Source organism: Colius striatus, chromosome 7 (assembly GCF_028858725.1).
Source record: "Colius striatus isolate bColStr4 chromosome 7, bColStr4.1.hap1, whole genome shotgun sequence".
Taxonomy (NCBI): Eukaryota; Metazoa; Chordata; class Aves; order Coliiformes; family Coliidae; genus Colius; species Colius striatus.
In genome coordinates, this window is record NC_084765.1 from 28,247,463 (window position 1) to 28,266,674 (window position 19,212).

Below are 19,212 nucleotides of genomic sequence, written 5' to 3' on the forward strand. Positions count from 1 at the left end.
TTTTGGGGTAGTAAATACCCACACATATTTTACTGTTGCTGATTGGAAAGTCAATTGAAATGGAATTAAAACTGATAGCTGAACAAAGATTACCAGTTTTACAAAATTTAACACCTATTTCCAAAGCTTCCTCTAGAGAACAGTTCCAATAAAATGAAAATACCAAGTCCTAAAACTGAGTTCTGTGTACCCTAGATGTAATTATTTTTTTTAAAATCGGAAGCGGCAGCAGTAGAGTTGCAATAGAATACACCTGAAGGTAAGTAAGGCTGCCTTCAGAACTTGTTTGCTAACTCCCAATTCCAAATTCAAAACCAATCTGGAAAGCCTCCACCTAAGAGTTGACTCTGAGGGGGGGGGGGAAAAAGGCAGGAACACATTTTAGTAACCGGAAACACTAATCAAGTGTAGCTGATCAAACCTTGTTCCACGGAGTAAACAAGCAGCATGAAAGTAAAACCAAAATACAAGCATAAAGCTACCTTCAGCAAAATCCAGGGCAAGATCAAAGGCCAGCTACATTCCTTACAAAAATTATTTGGACAAAAGATACAACTTAATGCCTGTCATGAAAGTAGTTTTCATTAACGAGTGTTAGAAGAAACCTACCAATACTAGCAACAGCTCCAAAGAAAAAAGAACTGCAGCCAAACAGAAGTTGAAGGAAAAGGCATTTGTCCATCGAACTCTTGAAAACTAGTGTTAAAGGTGGTGGGAAATAATGTCCAGTAGCTCTGGGAGCCACAGACAGCCTACAAGTGAACTGATGAAAAGGTCTGGAACAGCTGTAGGATAAATGAAGCAGTTAGCTACCTTTCTCTTCAAAAGGGTTTCTAACTGCTGTTTTCTCTCTTGCATCAGATGAAAGGGAACAGGAAGAGAAGAACTTTTAAATGACACTTGGGAAATCAAGGAAGACGGTGGGAGATGTATAATGCTTAGATATCAAAACATGCTTAAGAGATCTCTCTTTTAAAGTTCCAAGAAACATGGAATTTACCTGCAGCCTAGATAAATCTTTTTGCTTTTGTCAGTCTATCACTTAAAACACACCCAAAGATCTACAACTTCCAAGGCTACATCTTGCTGCATATTGAGTGATCATGTTTCAGATTGTGTTTTCAAGCGTGTAGAAGTACAAAACAGGTACCTCTTCCTCCTCTCTTCCCCAATATTTAAACTAAGTAACAAACAACAGACAAGTTACCTCATGCTATTATAAATTCCAAACTCAGTAGTAATTCTTCACTTCTTGAAATAATTAGTAAGCATAAAAAGAAGATAATAGGCTGCATTTCAAATTCCAGCAAATTCACTTCCAAGCAATTCTAAGCATTATAAAATTATAATAATTAAATGGTTGGGATGCATTTCCCCCGAGTCAAGAACTTGGAGAGAATGAAAGTTTCCAACAAATTTAACCTCCCCTTTTTCCATATATTTCTGTTCATCTTTTACCTGCATGACGATTTTAGATAGGGTAGTGTTTGCTGTATCTAGGAAAAAGACAACCACAAATCCAAGAGCCTGCAAGTATTTGTCAGCAAGACAAAAGTAAATGCTTATAATAATTAATACATTTTAAGAGGAAAGATGTCACATGTCAGGGACAGAATGCAGTCTTTAGTGGCCTAGTAAAATATTTTTAAAGTATTTACAATATTCCATGTTATTAAAAAGTTTGTTTTCTGAAATAGGAATCAATTCAGTTAATTCAGAACCAGCTGCTTCTTACAGATCACTTAAAACTTTGATTTTTTTGAGAATAACTTTGCCTAAAATAACTAACAAAGCACATGCATTAAAATGTGAGAGGCCTGTTGCAACTATCATTAAGTACAACTGACCAACTGACTATTGAACAAGTGAGCTTTCAATTAAGATTAAATTTGTAACACTAATGAAATAAGTCAAACAGCAAATACTTTTACTGAGGAAAACTGTATATTTTCTAATAAATAAGAAATATAAATAAATAATGAAGTGATAAACTATAAATACTATTCCTTTCTTCTCTCTGTCACCATAGCAGTTCAAACACTGAGAAACAGAAAGAGAAACTTGATCTTGCAATTAATCTCAGATTGTTTGGTTTTTTATATATATATACACACACAAATCCAAGCCACTTACAGCATGAATTCATGACCAATACCCTGATTGACTTGAGATATAACAAGTATTCCACTATAAATTTTTCAGTATTTTTAATATTTTCATAAACATAGTTATGTGTTTATAGTATATACTACAAATATTTCTGTATTTCATGCATTTATGTCTGAAGCACAAGTAACTTCTGTGTAACAAATAATTTGTTTTCAAAAGTGGAGTAATTCTTTCCAAATATCACAGTTAACATTAAAATGAAATTATAGGGAAAAATACATAATGTGTATTTCTGGTTTTGTATGATGTGCCATACGAAAGGTAAAATGAGATTGGACATAAGTTTTCCAGTCATCACCTCCTATATTATCTATAGAAAATGCAAATTATTCTTGAAAAGGAAGAAAGCAAACACTACAGAATTTTACAAATCCGCTTGGTTGGTTCAGATATGAAGAATGTCAAATACCTAAGAACAGTTTATTTTCAGATTTCTACTACAGCTTCTGGAAACCAAGAAAGTCTTCTCACTTGGAGGTAATTGGGACAGCTTTGATTAACTTCAAATACAAGATTAAGGACAACTCACTGGAGGGTGAAAAAACATTACAAAACAGGTTAACAAGAGAAGTCAAAGGACTTCAGAATTTCAAAAGTGCAGCAAATATTCCTATATTCTTGGGGATGGGGGGGAAATAACAATAATCATAATAATCATAATAATAATTTTTAAAGGACTTTAGCATGAAGTTGAAGGTCAAAGCTGCTAAGATTATAAAGGTCCTTTTTGTGAGCTTAGCTCGAAAGATTGGTCCTGGACGGAATGTATACACAACTTAGCAGAACGAATTTCCATGGTCTTCTCTTTCCACGTTAGTTTGGAAATTACGAGACATCTGCATTTGTCACCCAAGTACTGCCTCCATGCAGCTGACAAAAGTTCCCTCCTAGAGCTAAGATTTAATTAAAAAATTTTCAAAATTAAAAATTACCATGAAGGTGCTATACATAGATGTAAAAGAAAGATTGCTATCATCAATTAAAGAATAGTGGAGATGGGACAAGAGCTATATGAAGTGATTTAGCTTCATTTTGAGGGAGAAAGGAACAAGGAGATAAAAAACACTAGACAACTCCAAAGCAGTAACTCTAAATTCCAGGATTTGAGAGCCAAGGCAAGAAAAAGTAGAGGTTTTTTTTGGGTTTTTGTTTTATTTAAAAGAAAGTTTTATGTAGGAGAATGAAAAACTGGAAGACAGGAATATTATCTTACTATTTTTAAAAGTAGAGAGTGTTAACAGCACAGTTTCCCCACTAAACATCTTCACTCCTTAGTACACATTCAGCCTATTAATGGACAGAAATCGTATCAATGTGTGGAAAGGAGATGATTTTGAGGCCTTTTTTTTTTTTTTAAAGCATCATGATCTCCAACATAGTGATTCTACCTCATTGACAAACGCCAGTAATCTTTGGTATTCCATCAAGAATTTCAATAATAATAGAAGCCCATAAATAAGAAGGAAAAATATAGAACTGCTGCACAGACTGTTAAAACTTAAAAAAAAGAAAAAAAAAAATCAAACAATAACTCAGAAATGTGGCTGAATCTTCCAGTACAGTGATTTCCCACTGCTTATATACACCTGAATCTTCCTGCTTAACTTATTTTACAATTCTCTGCTTTGCTCTTTGTATACAAGGTCCAAACAAATAAACATTGTGTTATAGGGATAAAAAGCAAAACTGATCTTACACCAAATGTTGTCACATGGACACAGTAAAAAAGGGGAATATATTTTAACCCAGACTTTAAGCATCACTTATCACAGTCCATGGAGACTTTAAAATCTACAAAAAACAATTATTCAACTAACACAATTACAAGTTTCAAAGTTTCCTATGGCTCATGAAAGTCAGCTACTCAGCTGACTCTGCTATTTTTCTCTTAATAGTAGCAACACTTCCTGGTAAACATCCCTGATAACAGTTTTGCAGTCTGGCACTCAAACAGAATGCAGAGCATAAATCTTTCACTAACTTTTTTCCCCAATTCTGTCAAAATAAAAAAAAAATAGGTTTTTGAAGATATTTCGCAAACATTTCCTTATGACAATCAGAAATACTGGAAACACTGTGTCTTGCACAAGGTCCATTTCTTTCACGCAACTATGTCACCACAACTTATACAATTGAGAAAGAGTCTAATATCACATCATCATCACAAACTCCTACAATTTTAAAAGTATACAAAACACAAAAGCCTCTTGAAGATTTGGAAAATGGTGTCACAGTCTTCCCTTCAGAAAAAGCCTGTCATGTCAGCCAGAGAAGTATGAAGAGAGAGTCACATGCTGTAGGAAGCAGTAGACATTATAATTTATAACCGTCCAAAATTTGAGAAACTCTTACAATATTCGAAGAATGAACTCTAACACTCTATCCAAATTCAGCTTCAGTTAATTTTATTTCTCCCTACAGTGTCAAGTGAATAAAATGTAGGATTATTTACTCCCTGTGTAAATAATGTATTAGACATAAAGCAACTAAAAATAGCTTCAAAGCTGTGTCTCAAAAGCTAGAAAATACGTAGGAAGAGCTAGAAAATTAGTATTTATAAAGGGTTAAATTATAACATCCTGTAGCAAAATCAAGATTAATTTATGGAAAAGTGAAAATATATATTAGAAAGATGACAAAAATAACATTTAAGTATGACATAGAAGGTTCTGAATTCGGGAAATGTGAAAATAGCCCCAGCAGATGAACCACAATCTTAAGAATCAATACGTATGAGATGCAGCACCTCCAATCAGTGTGACACACACTGAAGATATTAACAAGGTCAGAATTTAATGAAGCTACAAACTACCACATGTTTCTTTAACGTAGTCTGACTACAGCAAAAATCAAGCACAGACAAAACCAAACATTCTGAAGAAGCTAAGTGTTCGCAGTCTTAGGACATCTACAGAAGAAGCTGAAAGCCTTATCTTCTGCCAAGCTCTTGAAAAACTGCACCTCTAAAGCCACAAACATTACATGTCTTAAAAATTGGAAGTCTTCTCAGAGGAAAAATAAACCTTACATATATTCCCTTTATCCCTCTCTGACATCAGCAATTTCAGCAACCTTTGTAAGATGCTGACTACATTCTACTCATTTTATGGAAATGTAATTACGAAAGTGTGTAACACAAGAAGCTGAAAGTCTGTAAAGTCAAATCAAAGGCAGGGAACATCAAAACCAAATAACATGCAAACAACTCATTGTGAAACTCATGCACTTGAATTCTATTTACTGCCTCACTGTAATGTTATACCACCTTTCCCTAATAGATAGGTAAAGATAGTTCCTAAATAGAGTGCAAGAAAAGAAAAATTTTAACAAATAGCAGGCATGAGAATTTCTACAGGACACAGTTTTTTAGTGTGTGTTCACTGACAATGACCTTCCTCAAGTTCAGAGTAATTTGATTCAGTACTTTCAACATGAGTGGTCCTTGAGTGAACTGTGCGGCAGGTACTTTAAGCACAATGTCACCTGGATGGTTTCTGAAAATAAAAGTAAATTTAGTATTTAAACAGATGGCAGTCAGGGTGCATCTCTTAATATGGTTAAAAGTAGTTAAACTGTTGTTTGCAACGGTGAGAAGTAATTCCTCTTAAGTGACAGGAAAATCAAGGTAAGATCTATCAGCTCATTAAGAACATCATTAATTCAATTACTGCAAGCAAGACAGACTAGTCAAAACTTTTTTTTTTTCCCCCCCTAGGATGTTATTTTAGACCAGTTCTTAAGAAAGCAGAAGTTCTATATACATAGCTAATATATATGGCTCTGGAACAGTTAATTTATTTGAAACATGACTAAAAATCTGATGCAATGTGTTTCTATTTGCTATCTCACTCCGATGGTAATACTATCATTCCATTATACAAGTGGAACCTGTTCACAGTTGCAATATTTTAGTATTGTAGCACAAATACTTCAAACCCTTATAAATTATTTTGTTAATCCAAATAAATGTAACATGCCTACCAATAATCCCAAGTCTTTATTCTGTACCTAAGTCTACTCAATGATTAATATTCTGTCCAATTTCTAATAAAACTATAACACACAAAAAAGTGGTTATTTTATTTCTCCTATGTAGTATCAACAGAAACCAAAGACCTTCCGCAGAAGCACTGCCTACCTCTAATCACCCACACCCTATTCCTTTACTTTTTTCCCAGTTTCTTAATTGCCATATGATCATCTACATTCGCATAATGACCTACTTGTAGCATTCACATTTACTTATTTATTTATTTATTTATTTACATTCATCTGTATGACTCCAGAACCAAATGTGGAATTCAAGATGCAGACATACCTTGAATATGTGCAACAATCTGGTTTTGCTGAGTTCCAGGCCTGGCCATTCTTAACATTTCACAAAACAAGGTTATTACCTGAACTTTTTACCATTCCAGTCTTTCACACTTCTTACAAAAGGAGGTAAAAAGTCCCTGTAAGAATCATGCTCTACATGCTACCAACTGTTAGAATATAGCATCTTATTCAATCCTTATGCAAGTATTACAATCTGAAAGTAGCACTAAAAGACAAGCAAACTGTTTGATTTGCTTTCCTTTTTTCGTAACTAAAGGGTTGTGTATATGAAACAACATTTACAGTCACTTTCTTGAAAGGTTAATTTAGAAATCAAGAAAATAGAAAATTAATTAAAATCCTGCCTTGTCAAAGGCCAACAATGTAAAATCTGCAAGCGATGCAAAACTTGCAAGATGTTCCACATTACTCTTGGTAAACACAAACTATGGCAGCTAAAACCAATGATAACAGGACAGAACATTGCCTAAAAGAGTTATTTGTTTAAAGTTTTGGTCGAGCCAAAAAGCACTGGAGATCACGGTGCAATGTAATGTCCCTGAAGTGTTCCTTTTGGCCAATACATTTAGACTATATGCAGTGTCATGACAGATGTGAGAAGAACGGGGATCTATACAAACCAGTCACAGGAAAGAGAAAGAAAAGAATATAAATTAGGAAATACTGACACTGCAGAGAAATTACTACAAGTTAAAAGACAGTTGAAACTGAATAGACAAAAAGAGCAGAAAAAAGGAAGAGAGGTACTACATAACAGCAGACAGACAGTAAAACAATGCAGAAAAAATAAGCCATGGTCTCCTACAAGCCTGGAATAAGAAGATGACAAGCAAAAGGGACTAAACCAGAAAGAGCAAGCAACAACAGCAGCTACAGCAGATTGCTCTTCACTCACACAAAGAATGTTACAAACATTACACTAACATCAATTGATTTATGTGAACATCTGTCTCCGTTGGTCACAACATCCACTATCTGTCCTCCTCATATTAGCCTTCTGCTCAGCATATGGAAAAGAAATTACCAGTATCTTCATTTAGATTAATTTTGAAGCCAATTATTAACTTTTCTTTCCAAACATTATAACATTTGTCAGGTAAACCATGCTGAGCTTCTACCAATTTTCTTCAAAATTTAGTCCTTCTACATGGCTATAGGTTCTTTTAGGATTATTTATTCTGTATCAGGTCTACCACAGAAAATGATACCTCCTTGTGCTTCAGTTGATCATAACTGGCCACTCCCAAAAATCTTTTAGCAGACAGCCAAAAGGAGGACAAAGTTATTTTTACGTTGATAAGAAATTAAATCCATTTGCTCTTTTGCCCTTATGTTTATAAAGAAAGTTATACAAAAACGTGATCATGGTTGTGAATGCAAACCCTTTTCCCATCAGCTGCTGTACAAAACCTACCCAAGCAGAAGAGAAATAAAACTTTATTATTATTATTATTAACCAGAGAAACTTAGAAAAATCAATTTAATCCATTACTTCTTCAGATGCATAAAAGTATTACTGAAACAAAAGAAGAGAATGTAGAAGACAATTCATATAACTAATCATCGAAAGCAGATAGTAAAAAGAGAAGCTGAGAAGCAGATATCCTCATACTTCAAAAACATTCCAACATTTGAGTAAAGAAAGGCATCTGATCTCGCATTGGGAGAGGGCTGAAAACCCTGGTCAGGTTTTACCACTGCGACGCTCCCCCAAAGGTATGACCACTTGTACTTCTAACAACTTGTACTACTATTAACCAGGTAGTTATATTTCCAGTCATCGTAAGACAGAGGAATAAACACTTTCTTGTAAAATAAGATCTATTTATTAGTAATCACGATTTTAAATTGAGAAACTTTGCAAGACATAGGAGCCTGCAAAACCTGCTGTGTATATATATTAAAAATTTAACCAGATCAATGATCTCATTAACTTTCAAGCTACCTCTCATGTAAGCAGAAAGGTGGTCTGCAGTCTTTATAAATATATATATATATATATAAAAAGAGAACATACAAGAAAATGGAGAGAGATGACTTATAAGGGTCTGTAGTGACATGACAAGAGGCAACGGGTTTAAACTGAAAAAGAGTAGGTCTAGATTGTATATTAAGAAGAATTTTTTTATAATGAGGTTGGTGAGACACTGGAACAGGTTAGTGGAGAAGCTGTGGATGCCCCCATCCCTAGAAGTTCATGGCCAGGTTGGATGGGGCTTTGTGTAACCTGATTTGATGAAAGAAGGGCATTGGGCTAGATGATTTTCATAGGTCCCTTCCAACCCAAGCCATTCTACTATTCTATGATGGCATGGCCTCCAGGAGTGACTTACAATCTAATTATCTGATGCTCTCAGCAAATTTTCGAATCACTTCTCTCTGAAACAGTGAATAAGGTATAGGTAATCCTCCTTTAAAATACAATTGAGCCTATTTTTACTTTAATACTCTATTTCTTATTTCAGAAAGTTAGAAAAAGTACTCAAGAGCTAGAACAGAACTTAAACGCAAAATAAGTCAAGTATACTCTTTGTGTTAACACTTCCATTTCTTGACTCAGATTATTCCCACTATAACTAACTGTAAAAGAAACTTGTTGCATAAATGTGTGCATTTGTAAGGAAATGCTTGAGGATGACATTCCTGTATTATGCAGTGCTGAGAGCAAAAATAAATTTATTACGAGTAAGGAGGACTCAAGCTGTAGGCTCTTCTTTAAACAGTAAATTATTTCCAGTTTCCAGCAAAGAACATGACTACTTGAGCCACATGAACATATCTTAGCTAGCTTGATGGTATAAGGTCAATCACAACAGGCAGTCAAGGCCAGAGAATATACCTGGCCATTTCCCAGGCCACAGTTATACTGCCTATTGACTGGCAAATTCCACAGCTGCTGGGTTCCAGGCCGTTGGGTTTTTTTTTTCATCTTTAGAAATTACACAAGTTACTATGAAGTTACTATGATGTACGGTTAAGCAGCTACAGCATCATGCTGCCAGTTACTTCAGAATCCCCAGGAAAGTAGAGCTTCATTTTATGAGGGCTACTTCAGATGTTTTTGAAGAGAAAACACCTACTAGATTTGAACGTTCCATATTGGGAATACTATAGGGAGAGAGAAAAAAGGAAACCTGACAGTAATTTCAGAGTTTTAGTACTTCTGAGAAGCAATCATGAGAAAGAATCATAACCAACACTGCACTCACCATTGACTAAGATTACTTTGATACCAAAAAGTCAAATCTGATACACATAAATGCACCCTATATTTAACTAAAACACACTAATGCAAGATAAAAGACTTTCAGGTTATAGGAAAAAAAAAAGTGGTGGAGTATCTGTACAGCATTTAAAGGAAGACTCTTCTGCTTCGTAACAACCTATGACCAGAACTGAAAGGCCTGCTCTTTCCAGTCTTCCTGAAATACATATAATTTTGTCTTCATTACTTATTTCTAAAATGGGGATAAAAGTGTTTCTCTACTCCATGATAACTACAAGAACAACTACATTAAAAACAGAAACAGTATTTGGAATATTGAAAGCGAGGCAAACAAGTATTTAGATGTACGTACTTATAATTTTACTACTAAAATGCAAAGACTAATTTCATATGTAGTTTTTCCCATCCATAAAATCCCACTCCAGTCACCACTGATACTTTCAAACCTCCAGAGCGCTCCTGCACTGTTTTCTTCGAGAAAGTAAGACTACAGCTATATGAAATTCGTAAAGACAAAACAACCGAGATTTAGTGAGGCCACTTAAATCCTTTGCTAATCAACTAATAATCATTTAATTTGCTTCTGAAATAACAGACGAAAAAGCTTTCGCTGGTAAAGTATCTTTCAGTTCACGGATTAATTTTTTTAAATGCTGTGTTATATTTTTACTATACCAAGCAGTCATTCACCAAAAATAATTCAAAGATTTTATATCTCTATTATTCTTAATTAAGAATTAAATACCAATACCTCCTCTACACAGAGAAAAAAAATAATTTCAACACCCTCACTTGCTCTTCAACTTAACCATGTTTTTGTAGCTGGAAGTATTTATCCATAATGTTAAGACAATGAACAAAATGTGCATGATACAGTTAAATAAGAATTTAAGAGCAAGGCGAAAGAAAAGTCTCAAACATACACAATCTAGTTTACAATCAAAGAGCTGTAAGATCTTTTCCATTCTGAGAGATAACTACTGTGTATAAAGCCACCTAACAAATTCCTTGTAAGCGCAAGGATCCAGAAGGCTGGCAATGCCCTTCTTCTGTCCCGTAGCACATTGTACAGTTTTTAATCTTTCACACAAGATTAATAGATCCCTCTTAGAATATTTGGAAGTACTACCAGGTCGATCAGATATACAATCTACCTTTCCAGATTAAATGTCCGTTATATTTTTCCCCGTACGTATGCAAGACACAATCCCGAGATCCAAATCCTCTGCGGTCCTACATCCCTACATAATGAAGAAGAGGTGAACTACATGGGGTCTCTTGTCAAGGAGTATCAAATTCAGTATGTGTAAATTTATATCTTTGAAGTTTTGCTATGAAGTAACTGCATAGAACACTTTGCTATAAAACAAATCTGATGAACACAAGTTCATGACACAGTATGTATGTGTGTATGTATACCTGCATGTATACAAAGCACGTGGTCCCAGCTACAGTTAAAGAGTCCATGAATCAACAATCAGCTTAAATATATGACATAAACAGGTCTAAAAGAATACAAGATTAAAATGTTTGACCAGATGAATATAAATCTCTCCTACACACACTGTGAAAGGGAGAAGGCATAACAACAAGATTCTGTCCCCAAAAACCGTGAAAAGCAGCTCATACACAGTAAATTCTAAAAGAAATGAACTTTACACTGTTTAAAACAAACGAGAAAAAAACCCACAAAAATTCCCCCACCTGCTAAGACATTACTCCAGAATAAAAAATATATCCTCTCTAAGTAAATATATCACATAATATCTCAGTACTGCAAGTAAGAGCCAGCAAATAAGCCATAAGGAGACGACACAATTCCGATGACAGGTCTAGATACGTGGAACACCTACAGTCATAGACACAGTTGATGAAGGCCAACGTGATACATTTCAGACGAAATTTTGTGACACCAGATAGATCCACCTAGGACGCTCACAGCCAGAGATGCATTCAACACTTCGGGAAAGAATGCCAAGCCTCGCTACAACCGCATGCAGGAGGCTCATGGGGAAAAGCAAAGGGTCCGAGGATATTAGCTGAAACACAACGCACGTTTTGCATAGTTTATGCCGCTTTGAAGTCCTCCTCCTCCTCAGCCCACAAAGAAAGGGAAGCTGCTGGACGCCCGTCGTTCTCTCACCCGCAGCAACAAGCCCCTGACATCTGCCCAGCCACACCTGCCTCCACCGTTTCTCCATCGCCGCCTGCACCTTCTCCCTTTCCCAGACGTCCGTGGCCAGAGCTGCGGCCTCGCCTCCCTGCGCCCACCCCTCAACAACCCAGCGGCGGCACAGAGGCTGCAGCCACCCCCGCACGACAAGGCACGGGGCCGCGCCGGGGTGCATGGGGGCCGCAGCGGGGCCCCCCGCGGCCGCGCCCCGAGAGGCGGCATTTGCTTAGGTGGGGAGCGGTGCTGAGGAGAACCCCCTCCCCCGCCCGCTCCGAGCTCGCTCAGGCCTCCCACCCCTGTCCCTGACGGCGGCGGCCGCGCTCGCCAGTCACCCGCAGCCAAGCGCTTACCAGGCAAGCGGGAGGAGGCGGCGAACCTTAGCCCGGCTCTTCCACGAGGCTAGGGCAAACGGCAGATCCCCGCCGGGAGACGCGTCCTTTCCTGCGGCAGCAACGGCGACGGCGGCTTGTCAAAGAGAAAACATGACGCGGGCGGGGAGGGGGAGGGAGCCGGTGAGATCTCGCGGGGCTATCGGCCGCCTCTCGCGAGGCACCGGCCGCGCCCCGCCTCCGTGCGCAGCGCTGAGCCGCGGGAAAGCGGGGCGCGTGCTGGACAGTCGCTCCGCGGCTCATCTCCGCGCTCGTCCCCTGCGGGCCGCGCCGAGGAGGGGCTCCGGGGCGGACGGGCGCGCGGCCAGGGCTCTCCTCACTCCGACCAGACAAGTTGCAGAGCAGCCCCCGAACAGAGGGACAGTTGCGTACGGCCTCGTTTCAGGGACGCCCTAGTGACAGGGGCAGGGCAGATGGATGCCCAGCTGGCCAGGGGTGCACGTGTGTGTGTCAGGGCCAAGGCACAGCTGCTCCTTGGGAACACAGTGCTGAACAAGGTAAATAGACTCTCGACAGGGCCAGGAGGGGCTCTGTAGCAACAGCCATGGAGAGACCAGGAAAAACTCTCGGTGAGCTGAAGGATGAGGATCCAAAATCCATGGTGCAGGGTAGTGCTGGAGCAGGGGCAGCACGTGGAGCACGAGGGATGGCTTTTCCTCGGTCAAAATGGAAGCAGACTGTTGGCATGGGGAATGAAAGCACTACACAACAGTTATTAAAGCGCAAGGAGTAGCCAACAACTGCTTTTGCATAAAAGCAATCAAAAAAGCAGGTTAGGTGAATGAAATGTCTAGCTTTGATGAGGCTACTGATTGAACAGGTGCATTAGAAAGTCTGTGAAAGGAAGAGAAATCAATGAATTTGTGTACATTGTTAATGACTTTAAATAGGACAAGAGGTGCAAGAGAAAAGCTTATGTGCAAGGAGCAATTGTATATGTTTGGATACATCAGCCTCAGGCAGGAATGTAATGTTGGTTTACAGTGACTAGTGACACAAAATAGGTGAACAGGGAACAATTGTTTACTGTCTCTTTCCAATAGAAGAGCTAGAGGCTAACAGTGGAACCGATGTCAAATTCAGAACAAGCAACAGTGCAATTATTTCTTCATACACAATTAAGTTGTAGGACTCCTTGCTGCAGGACACTGTATCATTTATGTGGTCTCAAAAAGGGAATGAGGAATATCAGGAAAGAAAAAAAAATCCATCAGATTACTAAAGTTACCTTCTCTAGCTGAAAAACTCCGTGATCTGAAGGCCATAGAGTATTTGGGTACATCTTACTATATCCTTGCTCTGGCGTTTTCTTCTGTAGGGGTCTGCTCTTGGCTGTCCTCAAACATGTTGACCAGTGTTCCCACCTTTACGTCATTGTCCTACAGCTCATCTTTACTGCATCTTTCCTCAGCATAAACTCCTCCTTGAGTCCAAAGCACATATCCTTCAGAGTTTATTCTGAGGTACTAAGTGGTTAGTAAATGTACCTCAGCTTCCTGGAGGGGCTGTTGCACTTCGTGGCACAAGTTCCAACCAAAATGAGACCAAATGACACTGGCAACTTTGGAGGCAGACCCCAGCTATTCAAGGCTTTTATTCTGTCCCCCTAAAAGGCTACTCATGCATTTGTAATTCTTAACAGCAGGATAACCCCCAAATTTGACAATACTCTTTGACCCAACCACGCTAAAAAACACAGACCAGAGTGTCTCTGTTAGCAACTTGGCCATGTAATATCAACCCACAGAATAATGGTCAACGCAATCCATTTTTGTTCAAAAAGACTTTTTAGTTCTGTAAAAAAACCCCCACCTAACTGCAGCAGCTAATCTTTTGTCTAAAGCCATAGTCAAACTCTGCTGCGAATCAGCAGCTTTTTTTGTTGATGAGACCACCTGTGCAAACAAACGTGACTCAAAATGGGGTAAACTATTAAAACCATTAAAACATTTTAAAGCATTCTTTAAGTAGCTGAAACATGCCAGCTACAGGATGCTGTGTAAGAAATCAAAAATTCAAGAGATACTTCAAAATACATTCAGTTCAGCAATATTCGGCAGATCTGCCGTTCCACAGAACAGAAAGCAAAATAAACAGACACACTAAGCAGTACTCTTCTACATGCTAACATGCCCCGCACCCACATACTTCAGTTAACCACCACATGAAGACAAACCTTATCATTAACTGCAGGTTTTTGTGGCTTACAGGCTCCACCAGCAACCAAGTGTCATACCATTCTCAAGGAATTTCTTAGGTTTGCAAGTGTTTCATATTTTTGAGTTGTGTATGCTTAGATTTCAAGTTCATAAAGCTTCAAGTTTTGTTTGTTAAGGCCTGACAGAGCCCACAGTCACCTTGCAATACTGAGTCTAGAACTACCATGTTGGCTGTACGCAGATGTATTTGTTTCCACAGAGGCTTATTGGTCTCAGAATCTAAGTTACAGTGGAGACATTATGCAGCCACTCTCCAGACTGGAAACTGAGGTGCCAAGAACATGAGAATCACAGAAGCAAAGTAATAGTAGTGTTCTAAATTTAAAAAAAAATTAAAATCTTCCTAGCATTTTACACTATATATCTTTTTAAACATACAGTTTGACTATAATATAGACTGCTGTAAGCAAACTACCAAATTCTCTGAGATGCCTGGAAAGTCTTTGCCGTGTAATTCCTGACCATTACTATTACAAAACAGATGCAAACAAAAGGTGGGGGCGAGAAAGGCAAAAACAAAAAGAAGGGAAACCCAGTTTGGCACACCCAACTTAAGGTTTTCAGGCCATAGAATACTGCCAATATCACCATTGCAATTTATCTTTTTGAAGCTTGTTTATTAGATAACTATTCAATATTAACTACAATCTTTGATATGTCTAAAACAGCATGTCGAAGTCATGTGACTTCCCCACATTTTTCTCTGGGAGTCCAAGAGGGCTCTTTTAAAGCTGGAGCCTCCACTCACTAGGGACAACATTGCCTGAGCTGCTGCCTGCACTTACAGCCATCTGGCACTTAGGACCTCCTGGACTCAAGGAAAACCCAGGATGGCAAGTGATGCAGGATGATAAGACATAGTCCATCTCCCTGTAAAGCATTTGAAAGTATTGACAAAATTCCCCAAGAACCCAAATGAAGCCAACAGCATCCTGGTCTAAAGCAGTACCAATAGATCTAAAAATAAAGATAAAAATAAGGGGAACAAGATCTATATTTGCTCTGCTATGGCTTATGTCTGTCACTAGATATCAGCTTGATATCACACATTTCATATCATTAAATGAAAATGTAGCACTTCTATCCTTTGGAAATTGTAGAGCTCCTGAAGCTCTTTTCGGCACTCTGATGAAACATCAGAGGGAATATTAGCCTTCCAACTATCTTCAGCTACATTCTAACAGTGCAAAAAAAAAACAAGTTGAGAAGAGTTTTATGGGAGAACTCCAGACACAGGCCAGGAAAACTTGAATCACAACTTCTTAGCAATAAACATCATTCATCCTCTCTTCTTTATGGCAAGCATAAGCAGAATTGTACAAACCCTACACATTTCTAGATTTCAACAGATAATACCCTTGACTGCAAGATGTTCATGCTCAGTTCCTATTTCCAAGAGAGTCTCTATCTTATGTTCAAAGCATAGAGGGAGGCCAAGAGAAAGGCCATGTTATAGTGAAGGTTTCAAGAGAAATGAGGCTGTAGATAGTACCTCCATTACCTCTGTGCTCCCACCTTTTTTTTAAAACAGAAATAATCCACCTTCCCAGCTTTTCTTGGACTAAAACAGGTTTCTTCTAGCATTCAGCTCTACAAGACCTGTTTTACATCAACAATTTCCTATTATTTGATATGAGTTGCTGCATTATTTATTTTATTTAAATGTAGTGTTATGTAATACCATCAAATGTACTTTTAGTCTTAGACAATAATGAGAAAGATATGATAACGTGCAAGAAGATGAGCTTGTGGGGCAGAAGACCATCCTAGTTGAATGGGGAGCTTATGCTGGAGCTCAGGAGAAAAAAAGAGAATTCATGACCTTTGGAAAAAGGGTCAGGCAGCTCAGGAGGACTGCAAGGAGGTTCTGAGGTTATGCAAGGAGAAAATTAGAAGAGACAAGGCACAATTAGAATGTAAGCTAGCCATTACTGGCAAAGACAATAGGAAAAGTTTCCATAAATATATCAGTAACAAAAGGAAGGTTAAGGGGAATCTTCAGGAATCTTCATCCTTTAACAGACGCAAGGGGAAGCTTAGTGACCAAGGATGAGGAGAAGGCTGAGGTACTTAATGCCTTCTTTGCCTCTGTCTTCAGTGGTAAAACCATTTTTTCTCTGAGTTCCCAGCCACTTCGTGAGCCGAAAGTCAGGGGCAAGGGACAGAATGAAGTCCCTTTAGTTCATGGGGAAATGATGTGACCTGCTGTTCCACATCACAGCACCAGATAGGATCCACCCGAGTATGCTAAGGGAGCTGGCAAAAGTCCTTGCCAAGTTACTCTCCATAATCTATCAGCAGTCCTGGCTTACCAGGGATGTCCCAGCAGACTGGAGACTGGCAAATGTAACACATATCTACAAGAAGGGCCAGAAGGAGGATCCTGGGAAGTACAGGCCTGTCCGCCTGACCTTGGTGCTAGGGAAGGTTATGGAGCAGATCATCCTGAGCACCATTGTGAGGCACATACAGGACAACCAAGGGTTCAGACCTAGTCAACAGGGCTTTATGAAAGGCAGGTCCTGCTTGACTAATGTGATCTTCTGTGACAAGGTGACCCACTCAGTGGTTAAGGGAAACGCTGCAGATGTGTCTTCTGGACTTTAGTAAGGCCTTCAACAGTCTCCTACCGCATCCTCATGGAGAAACTGGCTACCCACAGCTTGGATGGAGATACTTTTTGCTGGATGGCTGGGCCCAGAGAGTGGTGGTGAGTGGAGTTAAATCCAGTTGGCTGGTCACCAGTGGTGTTCCCCAGGGCTCAGTGTTGAGGCCTGTTCTGTTTAACATCTTTATCAATGATCTGGATGAGGAGATTGAGTGTACCTTCAGTAAGTCTGCAGATGACACAAAGCTGAGCGGGACCATAGATCTGCCTGAGGGCAGGCTATTCAGAGGGACCTGGACAGGCTGGATTGATGGGCTGAGGCCAAGGCCAGGTCCTGCATTTGGGCCACAACAACCCTAGGCAACACTAAAGGCTTGGGGCAGAGTGGCTGGAAACCTGCCTAGAGGGTTGATAGACAGCTGAACATGAGCCAGTAGCATGCCCAGTTGGCCAAGAAGGCCAGTGGCACCCTGGCTTGTATCAGAAATAGTGTGGCCAGCAGGACTGGGGCAGTGATTGTCCTCCTGTACTCAGCCCTAGTGAGGCCACATCTCAAGTGCTGTGTTCCGTATTGGGACTCTCACTACCAGTAGGATATTGAGGTACTGGAGCATGTCCAGAGATGGGCACTGGAGCTGAGAAAGGGTCTGGAGTAGAAGTCTGATGAGAAGCAGCTGAGGAAGCTGGGGGTGTTTAGTCTAAAGAAGAGGAAGCTGAGAGGAGACATGATCACTCTCTAAAACCTCCTGAAAGGAGCTGCTCTCTTCTTCCAAGTAATGAATGACAGGACAAGAGGAATTAGCCTTAAGTTGCACCAGAGGAGGTTTAGATGGAGGAAGAACTTTTTCCCTGAGAGGATTGTAAAACACCAGAATGGGCTGCCCAGGGAGGTACTAGAGGGATGATCCCTGGATATATTTGTCATGTTGCTGAGGTGCTAAGAGATGTGGTGTAGTGGTGGCCGTGGCAGTGTGAGGTTACTGGTTGGACTTGATCTTAAAGGTCTTTTCCAACCAAAATTATTCTATGATAAAGAAAGAACAATACACACTTTAACATCAAGCCTTTCTTTTTAAAAAACTATTAGTAGTTCTCCTTTATATTTAGTAACTAACATTTAACTCTATCTTCCTCTGATCCAGATGTTACACCATGGCTATGACTGATTCCATTCAGCATTAGACTGTGGTATTTGTGTAGTGCTCATTCTTAACTACTTCTCCACTAGGCAGGTTAATGAGATCATTACAGAAAAATCAGATTTATATATTAAATATATCAACTGTATTTTGCTTCTACTGACTTTTTTTTCTAGTAGACATTGCTAACTTTGGCATGCTTTGCTGTTGTCATGGCAATGAAAGGAGTCTATATGTTTCTGGATGTGACTCAGAAATCATTTTATACAGAAATGGGACAACAATTACCATAATAGACATTAGATATTTCTGTACCACCGCTTAATAAATGGTCAACAGAGAAGAAAGAAAGGATCCCAAACTAGCAACAAAAGACATTTAACATTATATCCTTGATTGGATACAAGACACCAAATCACTACCCATGACTCCGTCTTGCAATTAGGACTGTATGGGCAAAGATTTGTCACTCTCTAGCATTATCAAAATCACAGTGATCTGCCTGCACAGTTACTTAACTAGACCAGGATCGAGATCTGCCCAAATAAACGCTGCTCTTAATGTTCAGAAATACATGAGAAGAGTCTTGGATACTCATCCCAAGAAAGAAAAGGCTGGATACAGTAATTTCTCTGTAAAGGCTTATTCAAAGGCAAGACAGCTCTCTTGGCCAATGAGTTCACAATTTACATGAGGCAAAAGGAAAAAAAATATGTTAGATAGGTGAGTTTACTAATTAAAAGATGAGGAAAGGAGCTCATGTCAGCCACTGATCAGGTGCGGAAGAGGCAGTTGCAAATGCTGAGAAACATGACTAAAGCCAGCCTACACCAATCTACAAAGTGTCTGGAAAAATTGGGTGTGAGGCTAAAAATACCATTCACCTATGTCTTCTGTATGTTACTCATCACAACATTAGCTCTTTCCCTGTAAATCCAAGGTATATGCAGG

At 39.0% G+C, this 19,212-nt stretch overlaps 1 protein-coding gene across 10 annotated transcripts in view; it reads right to left on the reverse strand.

The window, feature by feature from the left end:
* The window catches only part of HERC1 (HECT and RLD domain containing E3 ubiquitin protein ligase family member 1), a 103,110-nt gene extending 90,712 nt beyond the window's left edge, over positions 1–12,398 (reverse strand). For 8 of the 10 annotated variants that reach the window (XM_061999389.1, XM_061999391.1, XM_061999385.1 and 5 more), the window contains exon 1: positions 12,257–12,396. The gene's annotated coding sequence lies outside the window, so the exon portion shown is untranslated. Of the gene's footprint in view, positions 1–12,256 lie in introns of all 10 variants that reach the window. The other 2 variants (XM_061999393.1, XM_061999394.1) reach the window with 1 other exon arrangement.
* Positions 12,399–19,212: the final 6,814 nt, after the last annotated feature.